Consider the following 22,820-nt stretch of genomic DNA (forward strand, 5'->3'; position numbering starts at 1 on the left):
GTTCTCTGGAGCAGCAGAAAACAAGCTTGCTCCCTCCTCAATATGACATCCTTTCAAATATTTAAACAGGGCTATCATATCACCTCTTAACCTTCTTTTCTCCAGGCTAAACATCCCCAGCTCCCTAAGTCGTTCCTCATAGGGCATGGTTTCCAGGCCCATCACCATTTTTGTCGCCCTCCTTTGGACACGCTCCAGTTTCTCAATGTCCTTTCTGAATTGTGGTGCCCAGAACTGGACACAATATTCTAGGTGGGGCCTGACCAAAGCAGAATACAGTGGCACTATTACTTCTCTTGATCTAGACACTATACTTCTATTGATGCAGCCTAAAATAGCATTGGCCTTTTTAGCTGCCGCATCACACTGTTCACTCATGTTCAACTTGTGGTCTACTTGGACTCCTAGATCCCTTTCACACGTAGTTTCATTCAGCCAGGTGTCACCCATCCTATATTTGTGCATTTTATTTTTCCGCCCTAAGTGCAATACCTTACATTTCTCTGTGTTGAATTTCATTTTGTTAGCTTTGGCCCAGCTTTCTAGACTATTCAGGTCATTTTGAATCTTGATCCTGTCCTCTGGGGTATTAGCTATTCCCCCTAATTTGGTGTCATCTGCAAATTTGATAAGTATGCTCCCAATTCTGTCCTCCAGGTCATTGATAAAGATGTTGAATAGCACTGGGCCCAGGACAGAGCCCTGTGGGACCCCACTGGTCACTTCTCTCCAGGATGAAAAGGAGCCATTGTTGAGCACCCTTTGGGTTCGGCCGGTCAACCAATTACAGATCCATTTAACAGTTCCTTTGTCTAGCCCACATTTTACAAGCTTGTTTGCAAGAATGTCATGGGAAACCTTGTCAAAGGCCTTACTGAAATCAAGATATACTATATCCACAGCATTCCCTTCATCTACCAAGCTGGTAATTTTATCAAAGAAAGAGATTAGATTTGTCTGGCATGACTTGTTTCTCTGAAACCCATGTTGACTTTTTGTGATTATGGCATTGCCTTCTAGATGTTCACAGACTCTCTGTTTAATGATCTGCTCCAGAATCTTTCCTAGAACTGATGTCAGACTAACTGGACGAGAATTGTTGGGATCCTCTTTTTTCCCCTTTTTGAAGATGGGGACAACGTTTGCCCTTCGCCAGTCGGCTGGGATCTCTCCTGTTCTCCAGGAGTTTTCAAATATGATTGCCAATGGCTCCGATATTACTTTTGCCAGTTCTTTTAATACCCTTGGATGGAGTTCATCTGGTCCCGGAGACTTAAATTCATTTAGGTTAACAAGGTGTTCCTCTACTATCTCTTTACTTATTCTGTGCTGAAATTCCCCTATTCTGTCCTCTGCTCCATTATCCTCAGGTTGAGCACCCTTTGAAAGGGTTAATTTCATGTAGGCCCACAAATGGAAAAGGCCAGTGGGGCCAAGCAGGGCTCAGTGGGCATCTGAGTGAGGATGATGAATAATGGCTAAGATCCTATATAAGAGGCATAGTTACAATATTGTAGTCATGTTCCATTTCCTGCTCCTGCCCTTGAAACCCACCTTAAACACCAGTCAACTCTCTGAAGTGATGGAATGGCACTAGTGAGTGGGGCCCTGCAGGATGATATCCCCAGTCCCAGTCCTGCAGCAAGTGACAATGCAATGAAGAGTTATAGCAGGACCCCACAGAATTGGGGGTGGCCTTCTTGTTCAGTTGAGAGAGTCACCCAGTGAGTTTCCATGTCTAAGTAGGGATTTGAAACCTGTTCTCCTGGAGTTCTAGCCCAACACTCAAACCACTACACCATGCTACCTTTCAAAAATGCCCTACAACTCTACATTCCATCAGAATCCTTTCACCTCCCATACAGTCTGGGTCCCCCACTGCTCCAGTGGGGAGAAAAGTGTATCATAATCACTGCAGGTGGCTGTGCAGAGAAAATAACCCATTCCAACCCAGTGAGGAAACAGGATAGCTCAGGGGTGTGTGAGTGTATATAAGGGTACCCTGCACCCTCCACATTAGTGTCACATGTGGGCCTCATGTAGTAGGTGATGTGAATGACTCCTTCTCCACCAGCAATTTTGGAGAGCCATTACAAGTGAGGACATAACACTGAACTAGTTAACACATTGTGTGACCTGGTTTGAGGTAAATCACTCTCCCAGGTATATGTCAAAGAGTTTAGTTTTGTTGCAAAGTGATGGAGATATTAATAAGGAAAAAAGGAGGGTGTAAGGAAGGAAGTTGGAAGATCCTGCAGTGCAACCCATTAAAATGACATTACATTTGTAGGTCTGCTTAATGAAGATGGAAGGAAACCATATGTTACTTGGGTGACATTCTAATCAACTGCAAAATGTAGTTTTGTTCTTTTTGGACTGAGGCATTGGTTCACTGCAGTCTTGTTTTAAGTAGTAGGTGATATTTTACTTGGAATGGGGAAGGAGGACAGCTTTATAGGCTGTTGAAACCTTTCTGAATTGGTCATGCTCCTACCAAAGTGGTTTAGCACTGTATTAAGCAACAAGATATATTTTTCTAATTGCCCTTCATTAATGCTTGCTGCTCCTGTTACTGCCCATTCCACCCTCTTTCTCACGAAGTGTCATAATGCAGCCAAGCTGAATATGTCATAAAACAGAATGTCCCTAAATCAGCTGGCCAGACCCCAGTGTAATAGACATTTCATGCTATTAAGTGGTTGTTTTTTAAATTTAATGGTTTGACCATTTAAGTTTCCCTCCTAGTATATTTGGAGCTCTCTACATTTTAATTTGCACACCAGTTTGCTTTCAAATCCATGGCAAAAGATATTTCTGTTAAGAGATAATCACCCTCCTGTAGGGACAGAACGTGTGAGATGCAGATGAGCTGTTGAGGCCCCTGCAGTGGAATGAACAGCAGTCACCACTTTGGTGGAGAAGTTGGTGTTATTTTAAAATCTGGTTGTTTTCTATATCAATAATTGAAATGAATTACCATAAAGTCTGAAAACTCCAATTTGCTGCTTTAGGTGTAAATCAGAATAGACATTTCTATGATAAAGTAAAGTAAGGAAACTGTCTGTGAAAGGATAATGTTGGACAGGGCTGGACTTTCTATTAGACAGAATGGGATCCTTCCAGGTAACAGATGCTAGAAGATGGCAGTGAGGTGGTGAAGAGAGCAGTGGGCCAAATGGCATGCCCTCCCATCTAGAGTTTGGAAATAGATTATTAAAAATAACTAGTTACAAGTATTCTTTTTTTCAATAACTGTTGTTGTATGCCTTCAAGTCATTTCCAACTTAGGGCGACCCTAAGACAAACCTATCATGGGATTTTCTTGGCAAGGATTCTTCAGAGGGCATTTGTCATTGTTATCCTCTGAGGCTGAGAGCATGTGTCTTGCCCAAGTTCACCCAGTGAGTTTCATGACAGAGTTGGGAATTGAACCCTGGTTTCCAGAGTCATAGTCCAACAGTCAAACTACTATGCCACATTGGCTCTAAATATACATATATTGGCCAGTATTTAGTCAACTAAGCAATCTCATCTGGTCTGGCTTCCCCAGACCTGGCAGAAACATCATTCACCTGTGCTCAGATCATCAGCAGAATGGGCTTCCATCTTCTCATGCTAGTTTATGCCCAGTAAAATAGGTCCGGGGAGGGTGGGATTATGACCATGGCAATAGGGTCACAATTGTGAATAAGTAGCAGTTGTGAATGCAGAACAGTTACCTAAATTTGGCCATCTGTAACTGTTTTGCATTCACAATTGCTACTTACTCACAGTTCTGTCACTATTGTCATGATTATAGCTCTCCTACTCTCACCTACTTTACCAGACATCAGCTGCATGGGGCGAGGAGGGTCCATTCTACTGGTGATTGGAACATGTTTGAATGATGTTTCCATTAGGTTTGGAGATAGGGGTGGGATATGGCTAACAGAAGTTACATATTTAAATGTATTTAATGAAGTAGTGGCTGATGTAGAATATTGGCCATTATTGTTATGGTTATGGTTATCTGGAACTCTAGGCAGCTTACAAAAGTTAAAACAGATATAGCTGAAAAAATTCACATTACACAAAATTTAAAAGTATAATTAAACTATCAATAGAACTAAAAGTTGTTAGAAACACAACCAATTAAAAAATTAAGTAAACAAGTAATATAGACAACACAATACATTATGAAAGTTCCTTTCAGCCTTAAGCAAACAGCTCTCAAAGGCCTACCAAAAGGTCTTCCTCTACTATGGAAGGATAACAAGGGGGACTCCAGTGTAACCTCTCTAGGAAAGGATTTCCAGAACCTGGGAACAGCCACTGAGAAGCGCCTCTCCTGTGATCCCACCAGGTGTACCTGTGAGGATGGTGGGGCAGACAGTAGGGCCTTCTCAGAAGATCACAAAACATAGCCAAGGCGAATATGAACTTTCAGAAAATCAGAACCTGAGTTATATATAACGTAATGGTGGATAACTTCACCCCTTTTACAGAGTGATTTTAACATTTCAGCTACTTTTATAGTTATTAGGGCATGACCTCAACTAAATGGTGGAGAAACAATGTTTTGTGGTCAAAGTGCTGGCTCACTTTATTGCTTCCTCCAATGTTGGGGATGCTGAAGTGACAACAAAGCAGACTAGAAGACAGTGTGCTTCGTACCCTAAGTTGATAGACTGTAGCATTTGGCAGAAATAATTTAAGACCATTCTCTCATCTCTCAAAGTTAAATGCTGCACCAGATATCCAAAGACCCATCAAAAGCTGAAAGTTCTGCAATGCAGAATAATCTCTGAGCCATATTTATTGTGGTGTAGAATGGGCTTTGAAAACTACCACAATACTTTCTCCACTATAATCAAGACACTACACCCCCCGCCCACCTCCAAGCAGTTTCTTTAATGAAGTGTAGTATGCTGTAGGGTTGAGAAAGATGAACTGGATCCACATACTCACTATTAAATCACAAGCCTACGATGTACTTTGCCATTCAGTTAATTCCAGCATACTCCAGCAGTTCTGGGGAAGGAAGCATAAATCCTGCTTTACAGAGGAAATCTTATTTAATGAGATGACAGAGTCTTGTTTAAAGATTGGAAGTGAGAGGTGCAGGGGCCCTGAAATTTTCCATCAGTAGTTTGCAGGTAGGCATCAGACTGAGCAAGTGTACAGGTCACCTGTTTATAGTCTTCTCTGCTGTGGTGAGATACACTGTAGTTCTGCTTTAATGTTAGAAATGATGGTCAAGGTCCTAGACCAGCTACTTAGGTCCAAAACAGACTGCAGAAATAATCCAGTTTGAGAGCACTTTAACTGCTCTGGCTGAATTCTAGGGAATTCTTGGAACTGTCATTCTGTGAGACATTTAGACTTCTCTGTCAGAGAGCTGTGTGCCACAATAAACCACATTTTAATAAATAATTGTAATTGCATGCTCACAGTTGTCCCCCAATCTCAATTTTCTGGAAATCCAAGCACTGACTTTTGCATATGTCTGTGTGTGTTTGTGTATATGCCACAATGAGCCATAAGTGCAAATTCAGACAAGAATACCTATATGTGTGGTGGGAGTGACCATAAATATGTGCACACACTCTCTATCTACCAACCCCATCTACTCTGCCCTACTTATGTTGCCCCCAGTAATGTCTACAACAATGCAGGAGGCCCGTTTCTCAAGAAAGGTTGCCTATCCTAGACTGGAGAGTCCTTAATGTGCAAGAGGAAAAGGTGGCATTCCCAAATTATATATATCTTTTGTTTTTTCTTTCTTTTCACCTTTTTTTCATTCTTATCAAATCTGCCAAAATCTGTGGGTGTAAAAGTGCCCTGCGGCATCTCTCCCTTGCCTAACCATTTCTTACTCAGCATAACAGAGCTCAGTTGGTCTCTTTGACCTTGGCATTGCTAGTGGAAAGAGAATTCCTCATGGATGAATGGCTCTTGAACAATTTCTCCCCACGTAGAAAGCATCGGCAACCACCTATGAGGTGATGCATAAACTCCAACGCTTTTCTTTCCACAGCATAAGCCCAAGTCATGTGCTGGAAGGAAACTACAGGAGTCTTCCTTATAAAACAAGACAGATTTAGTAATTTAATTGGGATCTGCCAGCTTTGATCAGAAGGCTATGATCAAATTTCTTTCTCTCTTGGTGAGTAACAGCAACCTCCTTGAAGCTGGTGCCCTGCAAGTGTGTTGTTTAATGGCTGCATGGCTGGGAGTGATGGGACTTTTAGTTCAACAGAACTGGAAGGTGTGAGGTGGGAGAGATGATTGAGAGCAAAGATAAAAGAAGGGTGTGTGCTTTGCCAAGATGTTTTTACATCAGAGGCAAATCAGAAACATCTATGAATGCTCTCTGCAGAACTGGCAGTGCCTATGAATCCACATGTTGCCAAAATAAAGCACATACCAAATTACTTTGTTTACATCATATTCCCTCACCATTTCACATACACACACCAAAATTCCTTTTTAGAGTGCCAAATTATTAGTTTAAGGGAAAATGACATGTTCACAGGATTGTTCACTGAACTGTTTTTGTGTACCTTCTAGTTGTTTACCACTTATGGCAATCCTAAGGGAAATCTGTCACTGGGTTGTCTTTTTTAGTCTTCCTCTTAGGATGAGTGTAAGTTGCCCAAGGTCACTGATTGGGTTTCCATGACTGAGCAAGTACAGTATTTGAATACTGGTCTCTCAGAGTCCGAGTCAAACATCCAAAAAACTACACCACAGAGCCTCACATAACTTAGTCATTTCGACATGCCCTCTCAACCCATGCCCTTCTTGGTTGATTGTTCAGGGAGGAGATGCAATGAAAACACCGCTACATCTTATTATTAATGCATTTCTCCAGGAGGGTATATTTCCAACTGCCTTGAAGCAGTCAATAGTAAAACCGATTTTGAAAATACCATCCCTTGATCCCCTGTTGAGAAACAATTATAGACCAGTATCCCTTTTACCATTCTTGGGCAAGGTGATTGAGAGGGTGGTTGCCTCCCAACTCCAAGCTGTCTTGGAGGAAACCGATTATCTAGACCCATTTCAAACTGGCTTCAGGGCGGGATACAGGGTTGAGACTGCTATGGTCGCCTTAGTCGATAATCTTTGTCTGGGCATTGACAGGGGAGACGTGACCTTGTTGGTGCTCTTGGACATCTCAGCGGCTTTCGATACCATCGACCATGGTATCCTTCTGGAACGCCTGAGGGATTTAGGTATCAGAGGCACTGCGCTCCAGTGGTTCCGATCCTATCTCTCGGGAAGGTTCCAGATGGTGAGGCTGGGGGATTGTTGCTCCTGTAAAAGGGAGCTAACATCAGGCCTTCCACAGGTCGCCATTTTATTCCCATGCTGTTTAACATTTACATGAAACCACTGGGACAGATCATCCAGAAACATGGAGCACGGTGTTATCAGTACGCTGATGACACCCAGATCTATTTCTCCATGCCTCCGACTGATACAGTGACTAAGGAAGGCATCTCTCCTCTGGATGCCTGCCTGGAGTCAGTAATGGGCTGGATGAGGGAAAACAAACTCAAGCTGAATCCAAAGAAAACAGAGGTACTTGTGATAGGTACCCCAAGTCCAGGCAGGGAAATTTGTCATCCTGTCCTAGATGGGGTTACGCTCCCCCTAAAGGACAAAGTTCGCAGTCTGGGAGTACTCTTGGATTCATCCCTACATTTGTCATCGCAGTTGGACGTGATGGCCAAGAGTGCTTGGTACCAGCTCTGGCTGATACGCCAGCTGCGTCCCTGTTTGGACCAAAAGGACCTTGAAACAGTAGTACACGCACTGGTAACCTCTCGTTTAGATTTCTGCAATGCTCTCTACATGGGGCTACCTTTGTACCAGGTTCGGAAGCTTCAGTTAGTTCAAAATGCTGCAGCCAAGCTGGTCGCCAGAACATCCAGGGCAGACCATATAACCCCGGTATTAAAATCTCTTCACTGGCTGCCCATCAGCTTCCGGGCTCAATACAAAGTGTCGGTTTTTACCTATAAAGCCCTACATGGCTTGGGCCCTTGCTACTTGAAGGAGTACCTCTTCCCACACAATCCACCCCACACTCCCAGAACATCAGGAAAACATCTATTAGAATGTCCGAGAGTGAGATTGTCAATAACTCACAAGAGATCATATACATCGACAGCACCGACTCTCTGGAACAATCTTCCTGACGAAATTTGAGTCTGCCCTACTTTGGATGCCTTCAAGAAGGCTCTGAAGACATATTTATTTTGATTAGCATACCCATCTGACTCTCTGTAGTCACTATTCTTGATAGAATTGCATTTTATTGACTGATAGATATTTGACTGTGTTTTTATGTATTTTAATATTTGAAGATTATATATATCTATATATCTCTATCTCTATCTCTATCTCTATCTCTATCTATCTATCTATCTATCTAGTGGGCCCTCGCCTTACGTGGGGATCGTGCGCGGCGGCACGGCGGCGGGCAGGGCGCAACGGGTGCACGCGCCCATTCAATTGAATGGGACGTGCCACCCCTTCCACCGCGGCTTGAGCGCATATGCTCAAGCTGCGTAAGGCATGCCCGCGTGTGACGCGGGCGCGCTGTGTGTGTGTGTGTGTGTGTGTGTGTGTGTATATATATATATATATATATATAAACTGAATGTAATTATATTCTTGATGTACACCGCTTTGATCATTGGAAAAGCAGTATATAAATAAAGTTGTTTATTATTATTATTATTATTATTATTATTATTTAAATAAACCAACAAACAAAAACATGCCCTACAATGAAGATCCAAAAAACCCTCCTCAAACAACCCTGCATCCCTGAGGACAACTGGTTCCTTTATTTTCCTCATAGTAGCAGGGTTCTCAGATCTCAAGATCAAGAAGGATACCTGCTTGGATAACTGTTTCCTTTTATACTGTAGTTTCCCATTGTAGAAATGTCAAAAACCTCATCACAGGGAAATTGTAAAGGAAAGATATACAAGATGCTGGCAGAGAGTGAACAAAAAAATGCTCATCTTACAATTGTTTTCCCCTGGCTTAACTACTTGTGGCTGGAAGATTCTGGCAATTGTAAATTTCCCATTATGTTGACTCTTTCAATTGTTAGCTGCCCTTGAGTCAATCTCAACTCATGCAAACCCTGTGTATGAAACATCTCCAAGCTCCAAACACCTCCCAAACTGAGTCTATCCATCTGGCATGCAGTCTTCCTCTTTTTCTACTGCTTTCTACCTTTCCTAGCATTATTGTCTTTTCTAATGAGTCATTCCTTCTCATGATGTGGCCAAAGTATGACAGCCTCAATTTAATTATTTTTATTTCCAGGGAGAGTTCAAGCTTGATCTATTCAAGGACCCATTTGTTTGTCTTTTTGGCTGTCCACAGTATTGTCAGCCCTCTTCTCCAGCACCACATCTCAAATGAACTGATTTTCTTTTTATCTGCTTTCTTCATGTTCAGCTATCACATCCAAGGTGATGGGAAATACAACTGATTGAATGACTTTAGTGCTCAGTTTTATATCTTTATTCTTTAGGAACTTGTCTAGTTCTTTCATGGCAGCCCTTCCTATTCCTAGTCTACTTCTTATTTCTTGATTGCAGTCTCCTTCCTGATCAATGTTTGATCCAAGGTAAATGAAACCTTTAACTATTTTGATTTCCTCCTTGTCTGGGTTGAATTTATGAAGATCCTCTATTGGTCATTTTTGTTTGTTTGTTTTCTTTATGTTCAGTAACAACCCTGCTTTTACACAATCTTTGGTGACCTTCCTTAGTAATTATTCCAAGTCTATGATGTTTTTCACTAGTAGTATGGGGTCATCTACATATCTTAGATTGTTGATGTTCATTCTTCCTATCTTAATTCCTCCTTCGAAACCTGCCCTTCCTATGGTATTTTCTGCATACAAATTGAACAAATAGGGTGATAATATGCAGCCTTGCTTGACTCCTTTGCCAACTGAAAACTATTGTTTCTCCATATTCTCTTCTAACAGTTGCTTCTTGCCTAAGTACAGATTTCTCATCAGGACTATAAAATGTAGTGGCACTCCCATATTTAAGAGCTTTCCATAGCATTTTGTGATCTATGCAGTCAAAAGCTTTGCTATAGTCTATAAAGCACATGCTGATTTTCTTCTGGAAATTTTTGGTGTGATCCATTAGCCATTGTACGTTTGCTCTGTGGTCTCTGTGGTCTCTAGTACCTCTGCCTTTCTTGAACCCTGCCTGTACCTCTGAGATTTCTGTCTTTTTATATGATTGTGTCTATGGAGTCAAGCAGATGGGCATAAAAATGCGGTTTGCAGCTGCACTAGGGCCACGGCAACTGCAAAAATATCTCATTCTTCCTTTTTTGTTATTGCCGTCTATTTCTCTGCAGTGATTATTATAGTAGTCCTTTCTCCTTGCATACAAGTAGCTGGAAAGTTGCATTTGTGGTTCCAATTTTGTTCCTATCACCCTTTTGTTTTGCTTTTCTTCTTTCCTGTACAGCTTGAAGTGTTTCCTCTATTATCTATTCTATCTTCTTTTTCTTTTTGATCACCGAAAGTGTCTTCTCATATCCTTCCTTGATTATGTCCCTGGCTTCTGATCATAGTTCTTCTAGTTCCCTATTATGCTTAATAGTGAAAATCTAGTTCTTACATTGTCCAGATCACAATTTGGTATGAGGATTGTTTTTGCTTTCTTCTTCAGCTTTACTTTAATTTTGATATAAATAGTTTGTGATCTATACATCTGGTCTAGTCTGGGCTGCAAGAATGCAGCTTCTCCACTTTCTGCTTTCAATTATATAGTCTATTTGATTGTTGTATTGATCATCTGGTGATGTCCATGTGTATAGTCTCCATTTACTGATTTGTAAAAGTGAAGCCTCTGATCAGAACTCTTAAAAAAATCCCAAATCAACTTGCAAGATCATAAAATTATACAGTTGTAGCACTGGGAGATATTCCAGTGGTGTAATCCAACTCTCAGCCAGTGCAGAAATCCACAGTGGCCCAATTCTGTTTCCCAACAGCAGTAGATTATCTCCCCAGACCTATACTGAGGATTTGGCCCAGACTCCTTATGTACTACTTTCTTGGCTTCCAGTTCCCAAAGTTTCTATTACACTCAGCTTCTTATGTTCTTGGACTCTCCTCTGCTCAATTTCTCTCTACCCAATCAACCTTTTGCTACCCTCACTGCAACTGGACTGTTAACAGTCCCAGTTCTGGGAAAAGAGCAAGATACAAATAATAATAATAATAATAATAATAATAATAATAATAATAATCTGTTTCCATCCTTCTCCTCTAACATGAGATTTTTTAATGCATTCCATGACATCACAGCAACTCAAGCAATGGCTGGGACAAGAATGACGGCTTCCAGCCAAAATATATTGAGAAGCTAATTTATAGGTAGCAAACTTTAAGCCAGTATGTACCGCATTATGCTAAAAGTGAGAGAGAGATTCACTTACTTCGTGAGGGAGATGAAAAGACAGCCTTTTCATAGATCTATTTTCTTGAGACCATCCTTAATATAGAGTACATCTACTTTACAGAACACTGTCCTCTATTTGAAAGTCTCCTCTATGTGAAAGGCTGCTCAGGTGAAGGCCAGTTTAAAGACAAAGAACCATAAGAAGGAAGATGAGAGACCATGAAGCTACTTGTCAACAGTCAATGTGCAGAAAGCACATGAATCAGGCACAAAAGGCAGTCAGCTGGTCAGCCTTACCCACTGTGGTTAGAAGTACCATATTTATATTTAAGTTATAGTAACTATAAATTTATACATTGATATCTGTGAATTAGCATATGCAAATTTTATGCAGATCTGCATAATTTTTTATCCTTTGTGGTCATGTGTTTCCTCTTTTTGGCTGCATCCTAAGTTACCACCTTACCTCTGATCCTAGGAAAATAACACTAGCAGTCCCTCCCCCTTCAAGATGCAACCAGAATCTGTCACTCTCTGTCTAACTCTCTTGGAGTCAAATTATACAAAAATAAGTAAATTCCTCCTTTCTTACTATGCTGGGACTTAGACTGCACATTGTGTAACCCAAAAATAAGCCCTATATCACCTTGCTGTGATCCTCATATCAATGTCATATCAGACAAGATGTATTGGGCAAGTAGCCCAAAAAGGAGCTGCCAGCACAGGAAACCTGCTATGCCAGGTTGAACCAGATTGCACAGCATGGGAGAAGCCCAAAGCACTCAGCCATGATGGGATCCCTCAATATTGGAATCAACACAATCCCTAGACTATGGAGAGGTGATAGTGAGCTAAACTGGGAGTTTGCTTGCATATCACATACAAAGGGAGTTTCTTTCTGGGAATGAAACTTTTTTCATTTGAGAACATTTCCACCAAATGTTCAGTAGTTATTGCATATTGTATCCCATAAGATACCTTGTTTGGAATTGTCTCTGGAGTTCTGTGTGGTTTAGTACTGATAGACAAAGGGTAAGATACCAGGCTGAATGTTGCCTCAGCCAAGGTATACTTTTAACTCAGCTATATCAATCCTCATATTAAATATTATTTGTGGGTGCCCTCTCGGGACATCAGCTTTTTGAATAACAACTACATTATGCGTGAAACAAGCAGCTAAACTATACTTCACTTTTTACTCTGAAGGAAGCACATGGGGATGGAGCTAATTTGAATCTAGCCTACTGTGAACAGGTTTAAACATTCTTCCTAGTTGTTTTCCCCACTAAATTGCCCACCTCCTCGAACACAAGGGATGAAAAGTATTACTAGTGCCAATTGCGGTCCCCCCCCCCCCTCTTTTTAGCTACAGCAGAGTAATGGTGGTGAATTTAGATACAGGGGAAAACAACTGAGGAAAAGGTTCACATTCCCATACATGCATGATTGGCCCAGTCTGCCATGCCCAATATCTACTACAGAGTAAAAGAGAATGTTTAGCTGCATGCTATGCATTTAGTTTAGTGTGTAGCATAACACACTGACAAACTGAATATTGTTTTGAAATGGTACTCTTAAATCTGCCTTGAATCCCATTTTGGGAAAAAGGTGGAATACAAATCTGATAGATCAGTGGTTCCCAACCTGTGGGTCGGGACCCCTTTGGGGGTCGAATGACCCTTTCATGGGGGTCGCCTAAGGCCATTGGAAAACACCTATTTAATTACAGTTATGAAGTAGCAATGAGAATAATTTCATGGGTTTGGGTCACCACAACATAAGGAACTGTATTAAAGGGTCGTGGCATTAGGAAGGTTGGGAACCACTGTGATAGATAAATAAATAAAATAAACACACTGCAGAGAAAGGTTCAGTGTTTTACATAAGTGTGTATGTGTATTTTCCTCTAACCATTAGCTTCAGCTAGTTCTCCCTGATCATTAACACGAAATAAGCTTAAGAAAGAAGATCACTCAAAGGCCATTAAAATAGTATGATATTAGTTTCAATTAATAGCTTGTGAATGTCTGAATTTCTAGCTTATTAATCATTCATTCATAATCTTTTCAGAGACCGCTTGGCTAAATAATATTGAAGTGTACCCATAGCTGGTTTTAAGCTCTTCAAATACTTTGTTTCTTTGTCTGTATGTACCAGGTGGATATTCAAGGCATTCAATAACCCCATCTCAGTCATAGGCCTTATTTTGCATTCTTTATAGGTTATAGAAACCTTGCACAGAAAAAGGTAATGGATTAAAGTTCTACAGTTGTTCATTTCATTATTCAAAAATAACTCATTAAATACCAGATGAGTGTTGTACCAAAGCAATCTTTCACTATTCCTTATAAGCCCTTGAATGGCATGTTACAGAATTATAGATCAGGCCTGTTGATTTGCTTTATTCCCCCATCTATCTGTCACACACACACACACACACACACACCCTATCTTCTTGTCAAACTCCCAAATTTTGCAATGTACAAAATTACATTTCTCTGTTACACTGAAATGAACTACAGTTAATTTCCCCCCTGAAATGTGGTGGCAACTCTGAACAAAAAAGTATTTAGGGAAATACAATTTGTATCGAAAAATAGATGAACACACAAAAAAGTATGTAGTCCAATATGTCAAGGACCAGCCAGATTATTAGGCATCTTCTTTAAATCCCAGATGTGGATCATGCCAACCACTACCATGTCAGTATGCACAGGGAAGCCATTGAAATCCACAAACACCTGGACAATTTCAACAAGAAAGAGGAAACCCTTAAAGTAAAGCACTATCAAGCAGACACTCATCCTCTTTTGCAGACCTTCCCACCCTGAGGCCTGCCATTAGCAACAGAACAATCTACATTCAAATCACTCCTGCCTTCCCAGGCCACACAATATATATATATATACCCAAGTCCTTTCCAGGCAAACATTCTCTGAAGATGCCAGCCACAGATGCTGGCGAAACATCAGGAAGAAACTCTTCTAGAACATGGCCACATAGCCCGAAAAGGCCACAAAAAACAACAAAAGTGAGTTGTTGCAAAGACAATACATTATGGATGCTGCACAGCCTGATCACATTTCCATGGTTATTTTGCCATTCTCAGCTATGATAGAGGATGTTTTCTACTCAGTGGCATTGACATAATATTCAATTATATCTCTGGTTGCCTTCCATGTCAGTGAGGTGATGGATCCATTGTAAGTTTTAGCGTGAACATTAAAGGAGCTGTCTGAAGTGCTCAACTTATTTTGGGGATAAGATTCAGCACTTTGAACAACTTTTAAGTCTGACTAGCAGCTTGGAGTGGCCTGAGGCTGCTCCAGACCCGATCACCCCTCAATTGGGGCAGGACCACAGCAACTGCATGGCCCAGTTATGAGTCGGGCTACTGCCAAATGGGATGCTAGCAAAAGGCATACTTTCCCTGCTCCTTCTTGTGCCAGCTTTTCCTGGCCAGACACGCTCTTTGTGTGGCTTCCGTCCACTCTGGGGGTATGCGTTACCTCCACGCCCTGCTCCCAAAGTGTCCGGAAGCTGCTCTTTCCTGCCCGTCCATTTTGGGGACTAAGACCTGAAGCACTTTCAGTGAACAACATGGAAGCTACCTGCCTCCACTGGTAGAGCAAGTACACAGCATTTTACTATGTGAGATAAAGAATACGATGGATCTCATCCCTTTCCACATACCAAAAGCCAACTGGATTGAGAATCGAATCATTCTTCAATGCTCATGAAGACATCATCTACCACACATGAAGGCAGCAGATAAGTTTATTATACTCTGTCAGTACAGAGTAAACACAATTCTCTTCTGCAACCCTTTCCTAACACTTCTCAGCATCTCTTGTCTAAGGTGACTGCTTCACTGTGCCTCAAGTGGACTCTGAAAATGTGTTATCCTTTCATCAGGAGGAAAAGTCTTGGGCCAGCCCTGTCAAAACTACACCCATCTATGGCCAATCATATTTCTATCAAACCTGCACATTGCACTTGAAGGCACTAGTTCTCTTCCACCCCAGCGTGTAGTTTTCAGCTACCTTGTGACTTTAAACATAGCAGAGTATATGCTTAAAATGCAACAGGCTTTTTAAAAGCAACATCATCAGAATCCATGTCTTCTGTCCAGGAAAACTTCCAGTAACTGTTTTCCAGCAACAAAAATCTGAAAAAGTTTTACACTGAAACCTTCTCCATCCAGATAGTTTGGGTTATAGCTCCCATCATCCCCAACCAGCATCGCCAATGATTGGGGTGCTGAGGGTTGTCATCTGAGACATCTGGAGGACTGCGTGTTGTACAGAACCCTAACTGCACTGAGGGGTATATAAAATAATTTGTTAGAATGTAATAGAATGTAGGGATATATTTGTTTATGAAAATATTATAAAAAATATAAAAAAATTAAATAAAAAAGTAAAAGTAAATGAATCAACTGAAGACAATCCTTTTCTCGTTCAGGTTCATGTGAAAAGTATGAAAAAGGATCTGGTAATTCTTTAACTCATTGCATATGTATTTTGCATGTCAGATATACTGAACTTCATCCTCTTAACAACTCTCACTGATTTCCAGTTTATTTTGGCACAGTCTGTCTCCTACATAAGAAAAGATCGCTCTAGATTAGCATAACTCCACTGAAGCCTTTTAAGTCAAATCTGTTTATACCAGTTGTGGATCTTACTGGCCAAATATAGTAGCTGCCTATGATTTTAGTCAGTGTGATTATGTTGTTTGGCATGCTTCTAAAACTTCCCTGTTTCATTAAGAGGTACAGTGTTCAATTGAAAGAACATGGAAAAAGAAATGTCATTCTTTCATCCTAAGCACATTTGGCTGAGTGAAGATGGTGAGTGGGTTCACAGGTTCTCTCATCTATCCATTGTACCTTTCATAGGAATACATAGGATACATAGGATATAGAAATCAAAGAATTTCAGAAGAAAAGCAACAACATCAACAATTTAAGATATGCAGATGATATCACATTATTTTATTTATTTTATTCACTTATATCCTGCTTTTTCTTCAATAATGAAACTAATTACTTTAATTGAAGGAAATAACAAGAGTTGAAAAGCCTGCCGATTAAAATTAGGTAAGAAAGTATAGAAGATGAATATTTTAAAACAAACAAACATAATGACCACAGATGACTTACATAACTTTAAAGTGAGTCATGAAGACATGCAAATAAAGATTTTCTATACCCTGGTTCAGTCATTAATCAAAATGGAGATGGTCACCAATGAGGCAGTGTGAACTGTATACAGGGGTGTACATTCGTAGAGTTCAAAGAGCAAGGGGTTTTCATATTCTCCATACCAGAACAGGACCACACACAGGGACATCTCAATCCATTTTTCTGTCTCAAGGAGAAGACAGGATAGCAATTCATCAGTAGCACCACTATCATGCAGTTTCTAGAGAAGTTGACTAGACTGGAATAGAGTATGACATCAACACCGGTGGTGCAACAGCACCTAACATGTCATCTGAGAGCAGAAAGCTAGCTTAGGTGCTAAGTTGTCTGAAGCAGACAGCTTTAACCAGGAGACATCTAGGGGAATGCTGCTACTGCGACTGCTTCCTCCAGACCTCTCAGCAGATGCTACTTGAGGTGACCAACTCTCCTATGGTAGGACTGTTCCAACTACTTTAACTGGTAGCTGGGTCTCATTTAAACATTCTTCTACGACATGAGAACCTCTACTCATACAAAATGGATACATCAAGGAGAAAGCTAAGATGGATATCTCTAACCCACCTACCCCAATCTAGTTTGCTATGTGTAAAGTAAGTTCACTGATTTTCTTTTAATTAAAGAAATAATTAAAATATTTCTCTATCACACACCACTCTTGGTACAGTCTAGCCATAGTTATAGCAGCTGATTTGTTGTGTGTGTAGAGAGTTCTTAGTTCTCACTGAAATTCATCTGTGAGTTCCACTGTTGAAATTCAGTGAAAACATTGATGAATGATATTATTTTTCATGCAGAAAATGCTATTTTCTGAACAGAAAAATATATTATTTTCTACACAAATCCAACCACTTGCGAATTTTTCACAGAATAACTCCTGAATTGCAAATAGCCTTCAACAACTATGTGGTTTTTGACGATTTTCTCGCAGTGGAAAGAAAATTGGTGAAATTTCTCGTTGCTACCTTTGAGAAGAAAGTTTGTGAAGAATTACATCCCTATGAATAATCTGTTTCCCAGTTGCCTGCAAATAAAAGATGAAGAGGAGGAAAAAGGGAGTGTTACAAAGAGAAAACAGGCCAGACTTTGATGTTTATCACACTATGCTCTTAAAGAGGTACTATTCCAGTGTGACTCCTCTAGCTGCCTCCTGTTGCATGCTGGGATTGGCAGTTTTAAGGAGGGGTATTTAGAATTCTCAGGCACAGAAGTTCAGCTCCTTAAAACTGCCAATCCCAGCATGCAACAGGAGGCAGCTAGAGGAGTCACACTGGAATAGTAGCTCTTTAAGAGCATAGTGTGATAAACATCAAAGAGAGCAAGCAAGGGATGAAGTAGCTCTACCCACTTTGATTTAGGTCAGGAATAAAACCTGGAGTTGATTCAATATCCCACTGACATGGGAGTCACCAATCATTATTAGTATCTATTACTGCCTTGTGGCTCCTCTCAGAAGGGAAGGAAATGATGCCCTAGGGAAAAAAATTGCCCCACTCCAATCTATGCCATTAGCCTGAAAATAATTGGGGATAAAATAAATTACATTTTGGGAGAGAGGAGATCTAACCACTTGGGGAAGGAAGGAACCCCGAGGGTTGTGGCCAGGTACAGACTGAGCCACCTGTGCTCATCTTCATTCTTTGTGGCTGGGAGACAGCCAGTTTAATCTCACGACTCTGGCAGCAAAAAACTGTTCAGTAAGAACAAACGCTACATGACAGTTTGTAGCAGGTGCTCTAAATGTTTCAGCTGGTCTCTCCCCCTCCTGCTCCCCCACCTTATAGATAATACAGTGACACATTGCTCAGATTATGTAACCTTCTCTGCTCAGCCTGCTAATTTCTCCAAGGTTCCCTTCATGTATTTGTTCATTGGTTCCAGTTTTGAAACACAATGTTATTTTTCAGTGCCACCCAGTTAACGGCAGTCATTTAGAGGGAGAGAAAAGGAAGATCCTTCACCCATATGTTTGTCTTACAAATGGGAATTAGCTGAATGGAAAATAGGCACCAAACAACATTCATTTTCGAAAGAGAGAATACACGCTGGAAACTATCAAGGAGAAGCAATGAATGAACGTCTCTTGCTAATGGCTGACTGGTCCTGTTATTAATACAGATATAATGATGTTAAGCTTCTCTATTAAGTCTGTAGACCTGGAATATTGGTTACATTTCATTTCTTAGAAACAGACCCATTTTTCAATTATATCTTAATCTGCAGTGCCTTTACAGTATTGAAGAGACCAAGCGATGCAGGAAAAGACATTAACACAAATTAATGCTCAAAAGTTGCGGACTAATTAAGTTGGGGGAAGGGCTGCCAAAAACTCCACTCAACCCAGAATAATCGATCTTGGATTCCCCTTGAGTTTTGCCAAAATATTCACATTGGGATATTTTGTCTTCCTTTCTGCTTGCTTGTACTTCCTCTGTCAGCCACTCATCCCAAAAGCATTGTGGGCAGACAACATCATCTGATTCAGCCAGGGTTAATTGAGTGACAGCCCTCTATTGAAAAGAAACCAGCCCAGACTGACTCCTTCACCCTCTTCCCCTCTGCTCTTTGATGAGGGAGGACATCACATAACATGTTGCCCTCTCATTCTTTTCTCTTTTAGATTGGTTTAGAAATGATTGGGCTATTTCTATCAAATAATATATTTACTGACTGAAACCCTAAAATGAGCACCTCCACTGTGGCTGGAGTAAAGGCGTTAGCAGTCCTTTCATTCCAATAGTCATCTCTCGGCATCCATCCCCTTCTAATAGTTATAATGATGATGTTACTGGGGATAGTCCCTGGTAATTTTATTAAGCGTGATACAATATGCAAAATTATTAAGCATGCTACATTATAACTGCACAAAGTATAGCATTCAAATAAAACCACCAAGTCTCAACAAATGAACATACTTTCTGAGAGACTCCTCACACTGAGGACTGGAGAAGATAACTCAACACCAACTAATGCAGTTCTCAACTACTGCATCATTTCACAGATGGTTCTGTAGCTGACAAAGAGGAGATAGCCTATCTATTACAGCAGCACTTGGAAGTTTGGTTCCTCCACTCACATCTTAACGGTACCAGAACACATGCACGTTCTTTGTGATGTGCCAGTTTTGTGGGTACAATGTGGGTGATGCATCCTTTAATGTAAGTCATAATGTACTTCTTTAAGGTCATAAACATTAGTACAAGTGAGAACTTTCAATACTAGCTTAATACTCACATTGAGAAACACTACTGATACCGTATTTTGATACAACAAAGGTTTTGTTTTAATTTGCCAAACCAAGATCTCCACATATCTATATCTATTTCTATATCTAGATAGATAGATAGATAGATAGATAGATAGATAGATAGATAGACTACAAACTAGATCACAGTCTTTGCACATACTTTGTAGGTCTGCCCCACCATTTAGCAGAGTGAAGCATGCGCTTCAAGCAGCATATTTGCCATGAAATGATTAGCCATTGTTAGCTATTTCATTTCATAGTCATGCATTTTCACCACAAAGGGAGCAGAAGAGGCACTGGGGCAATTTTCTGTTCCAAAACAACCTGGCTAACTTCAGGGACAATGAACCTTGGTGTTTTCATGTGTCTGCGCATGCACAGTAGGGAGGGGCAGGTTATATGTCCTGAGCCATAGCCAGCAAAATGTCTTCAGTGGGCCCTAACATTTGGCCAATGCAGTAAGAGGTGCTGCATTTCACAGTCACTATATGATATGATAGCCAGTGTCTCCGCTTACAGCGCTGTGTCAGCCTTGCCAGAAAATCTAAAATTCAGGAGACCAAAAAACAAAACACAAAAAATACTCTAGGGATGCTTATGTAGGACATAATGTTCATCCAGCACTGTTCTAACATTTAAACAGCACACCCCTTACAGCCTGCAAGTCATCCCAAACTACATTTGACCTGGGTCATGGAAACAAATTACTCATCCAGGTTGTTTGTACAGGGAAGAAAATAGAAACTCATTGTACAGGGAGGAAAATAGAAACTCCTTTCCCTTTAGGATCTGGAAAGACAGAATGTTCCTAAATGTCTGCTAGGATCTGACTAGCCCAGGGGTAGGCAACCCTTTTGAGCCGGGGGCCGGGTTGCTGTCCCTCAGACAACTGGGGGGCCGAAGCCAAAAAACAAATAATTAAATAATTTTTAAAAAATTAAATAAATAAATAAACCGGGACAAATGTAGGACAAAATTTTCAAATGGAGGGCACTTTTTAAATAAAAAATGGAGGACACGCGAAAAAAATTGCTGATTTTTTAAAAAATGTTAAGATAAATGCATGTTTCTGAGGCTTCTATAGACAATTGCCCCACCATGCCCCTTGCGTGAGACGCCAAAGGCCCCGGCGGCAATCGGCAGCAAGACCGGGCTGGGGCCGGTCCCAAGGCCTTGCCGGGCCGCACCTGGCCCGCGGGCCGCAGGTTGCCTACCCCTGGACTAGCCTTTTCTGACTAAGACCAGCAAGGTGTTCAAGGGTTGCATCCAATGGTGTCCATCCAACCACGGAACATATTGTGCTGGCAAAATTTATTTCTATTTCTTCCGCAACCCCCAAATTTCCAAAATGCCCTCCAGATTAGAGCTGGGGATGCAGGGAAGACTAGAGAAAAGGAAAGTCCCATTGTTCAAGCCAAGGTCAATTGTGAAATCAGATGTAGTCCAAAGAAAGAGGTTTAATCAAAAACAAGCTTAAAAAACAAGCTTTTAAATTTTATTCATGCCATCCTAGGAGGGAACAGCTCACATGACCAGAAATGACTTACACATGAAAGAAAGTTCTCTTGTGGTCCAGAAAGCAATTTCTTCATGATTCTACAACCCTTTATGCATAGACAACTGTCAGAATATAAATCAAAGCATTTATAGCATATTTCACTCCGCAGGGTTCCCCCCCCCCCTTTTACTTTCAAGTTGGAAGTTGAGCCTTCCCATGGACTGAGCTTGTATGCTTACTATGTAAACATGCAGTTAACTTGTGATACGATGGATTAAATATTATCTCTTTAATGAGTGTGAGAGACAAACTACATAAAGAGAAGGATTACATGGTGAAGGCCTCATGGAATTATTCCACTTTATGAGGTGGGAGAAAATAAGACTATAAAACAAGTACTATGAGGAGAAGGATTCTAAGCCCAATCTTCTTCCTCACACGTGTTTCATAATTTAGGTGCCACTTCAGAAAAGTGCTTTCTACTTAGTCTTTGCCTGACCTCAGAAAGGCCTCTGAAGGTCTTAAATAAAGATTCTTAACAGGCAGAGAGCTATACTAGAGTAAAGGTGGTTCTTTTATGTGTGGAATCTGTATTGTATTTATGCCTTGAAGTCACATGGGGATCCCATGAATTTCATATAATTTTCTTATGCAAGAAATGCTCAGAGGTGGTTTGGCCAGTTCCTGCCTCTGAGATATAGCCTGCAGGACATGATATTCATTGCTGAGCTTCCATCCAAGTCCTAACTAAGGCTGACCCTGCTTAGCTTCCAAGATCAGACAGGATCTTGTGCCTATACCATATTTAGTCCCCCATAATTTTTGTTTAAATCATGTTACCAAACCTTAGTGGCAAATAGCTAAATCATGGATGTAAGGTGTTATTTTCCAACAACAAACAAGCCAAACATCCCCCAAACCACCAGCAAGTGTGGTGCTTTATGTGCTGCTCCTGAATTCTCCACCCCATCAATGAGATAAAAATCAGCCAATGGCAGATGAAAGTAATATAGCATCACTTCTGACACACTCAAACATGACAGTGCAGCCCAAAATGGGGAGGTGGTCATAGGATAGAAAAATGGACATTGACTCCTATGTAATAAGAAAAGGAAGTGTTCATTATTTCTTAGAGTAAGGAGAGTTAATTCTGTATTGTTTTTGAAGTACATGTCATAATGTATTAATTTAATCTGAGTACATGTGAACATTTATATAAATATAAATTGAATAATCAATAAAATATGATTGCAAAGATTGTATTTATTAGTAAAGATTGGATGACATTTTCTTTGTTAGCAATGAAACCGAACTTTTCAAATACCAATCAATCCGATTCGTTCCAGTTATATTAGCATAGAACCAATGGTCTTTTCAATTTACAGAAAAATAAAAATAGAATAAACATACAAACACAGACTCAAGGGA

This window comes from Sceloporus occidentalis, unplaced genomic scaffold, assembly GCF_023333645.1.
Source record: "Sceloporus occidentalis isolate IW3139 unplaced genomic scaffold, rSceOcc1.0.p SCAF_4, whole genome shotgun sequence".
NCBI classification, from domain to species: Eukaryota; Metazoa; Chordata; class Lepidosauria; order Squamata; family Phrynosomatidae; genus Sceloporus; species Sceloporus occidentalis.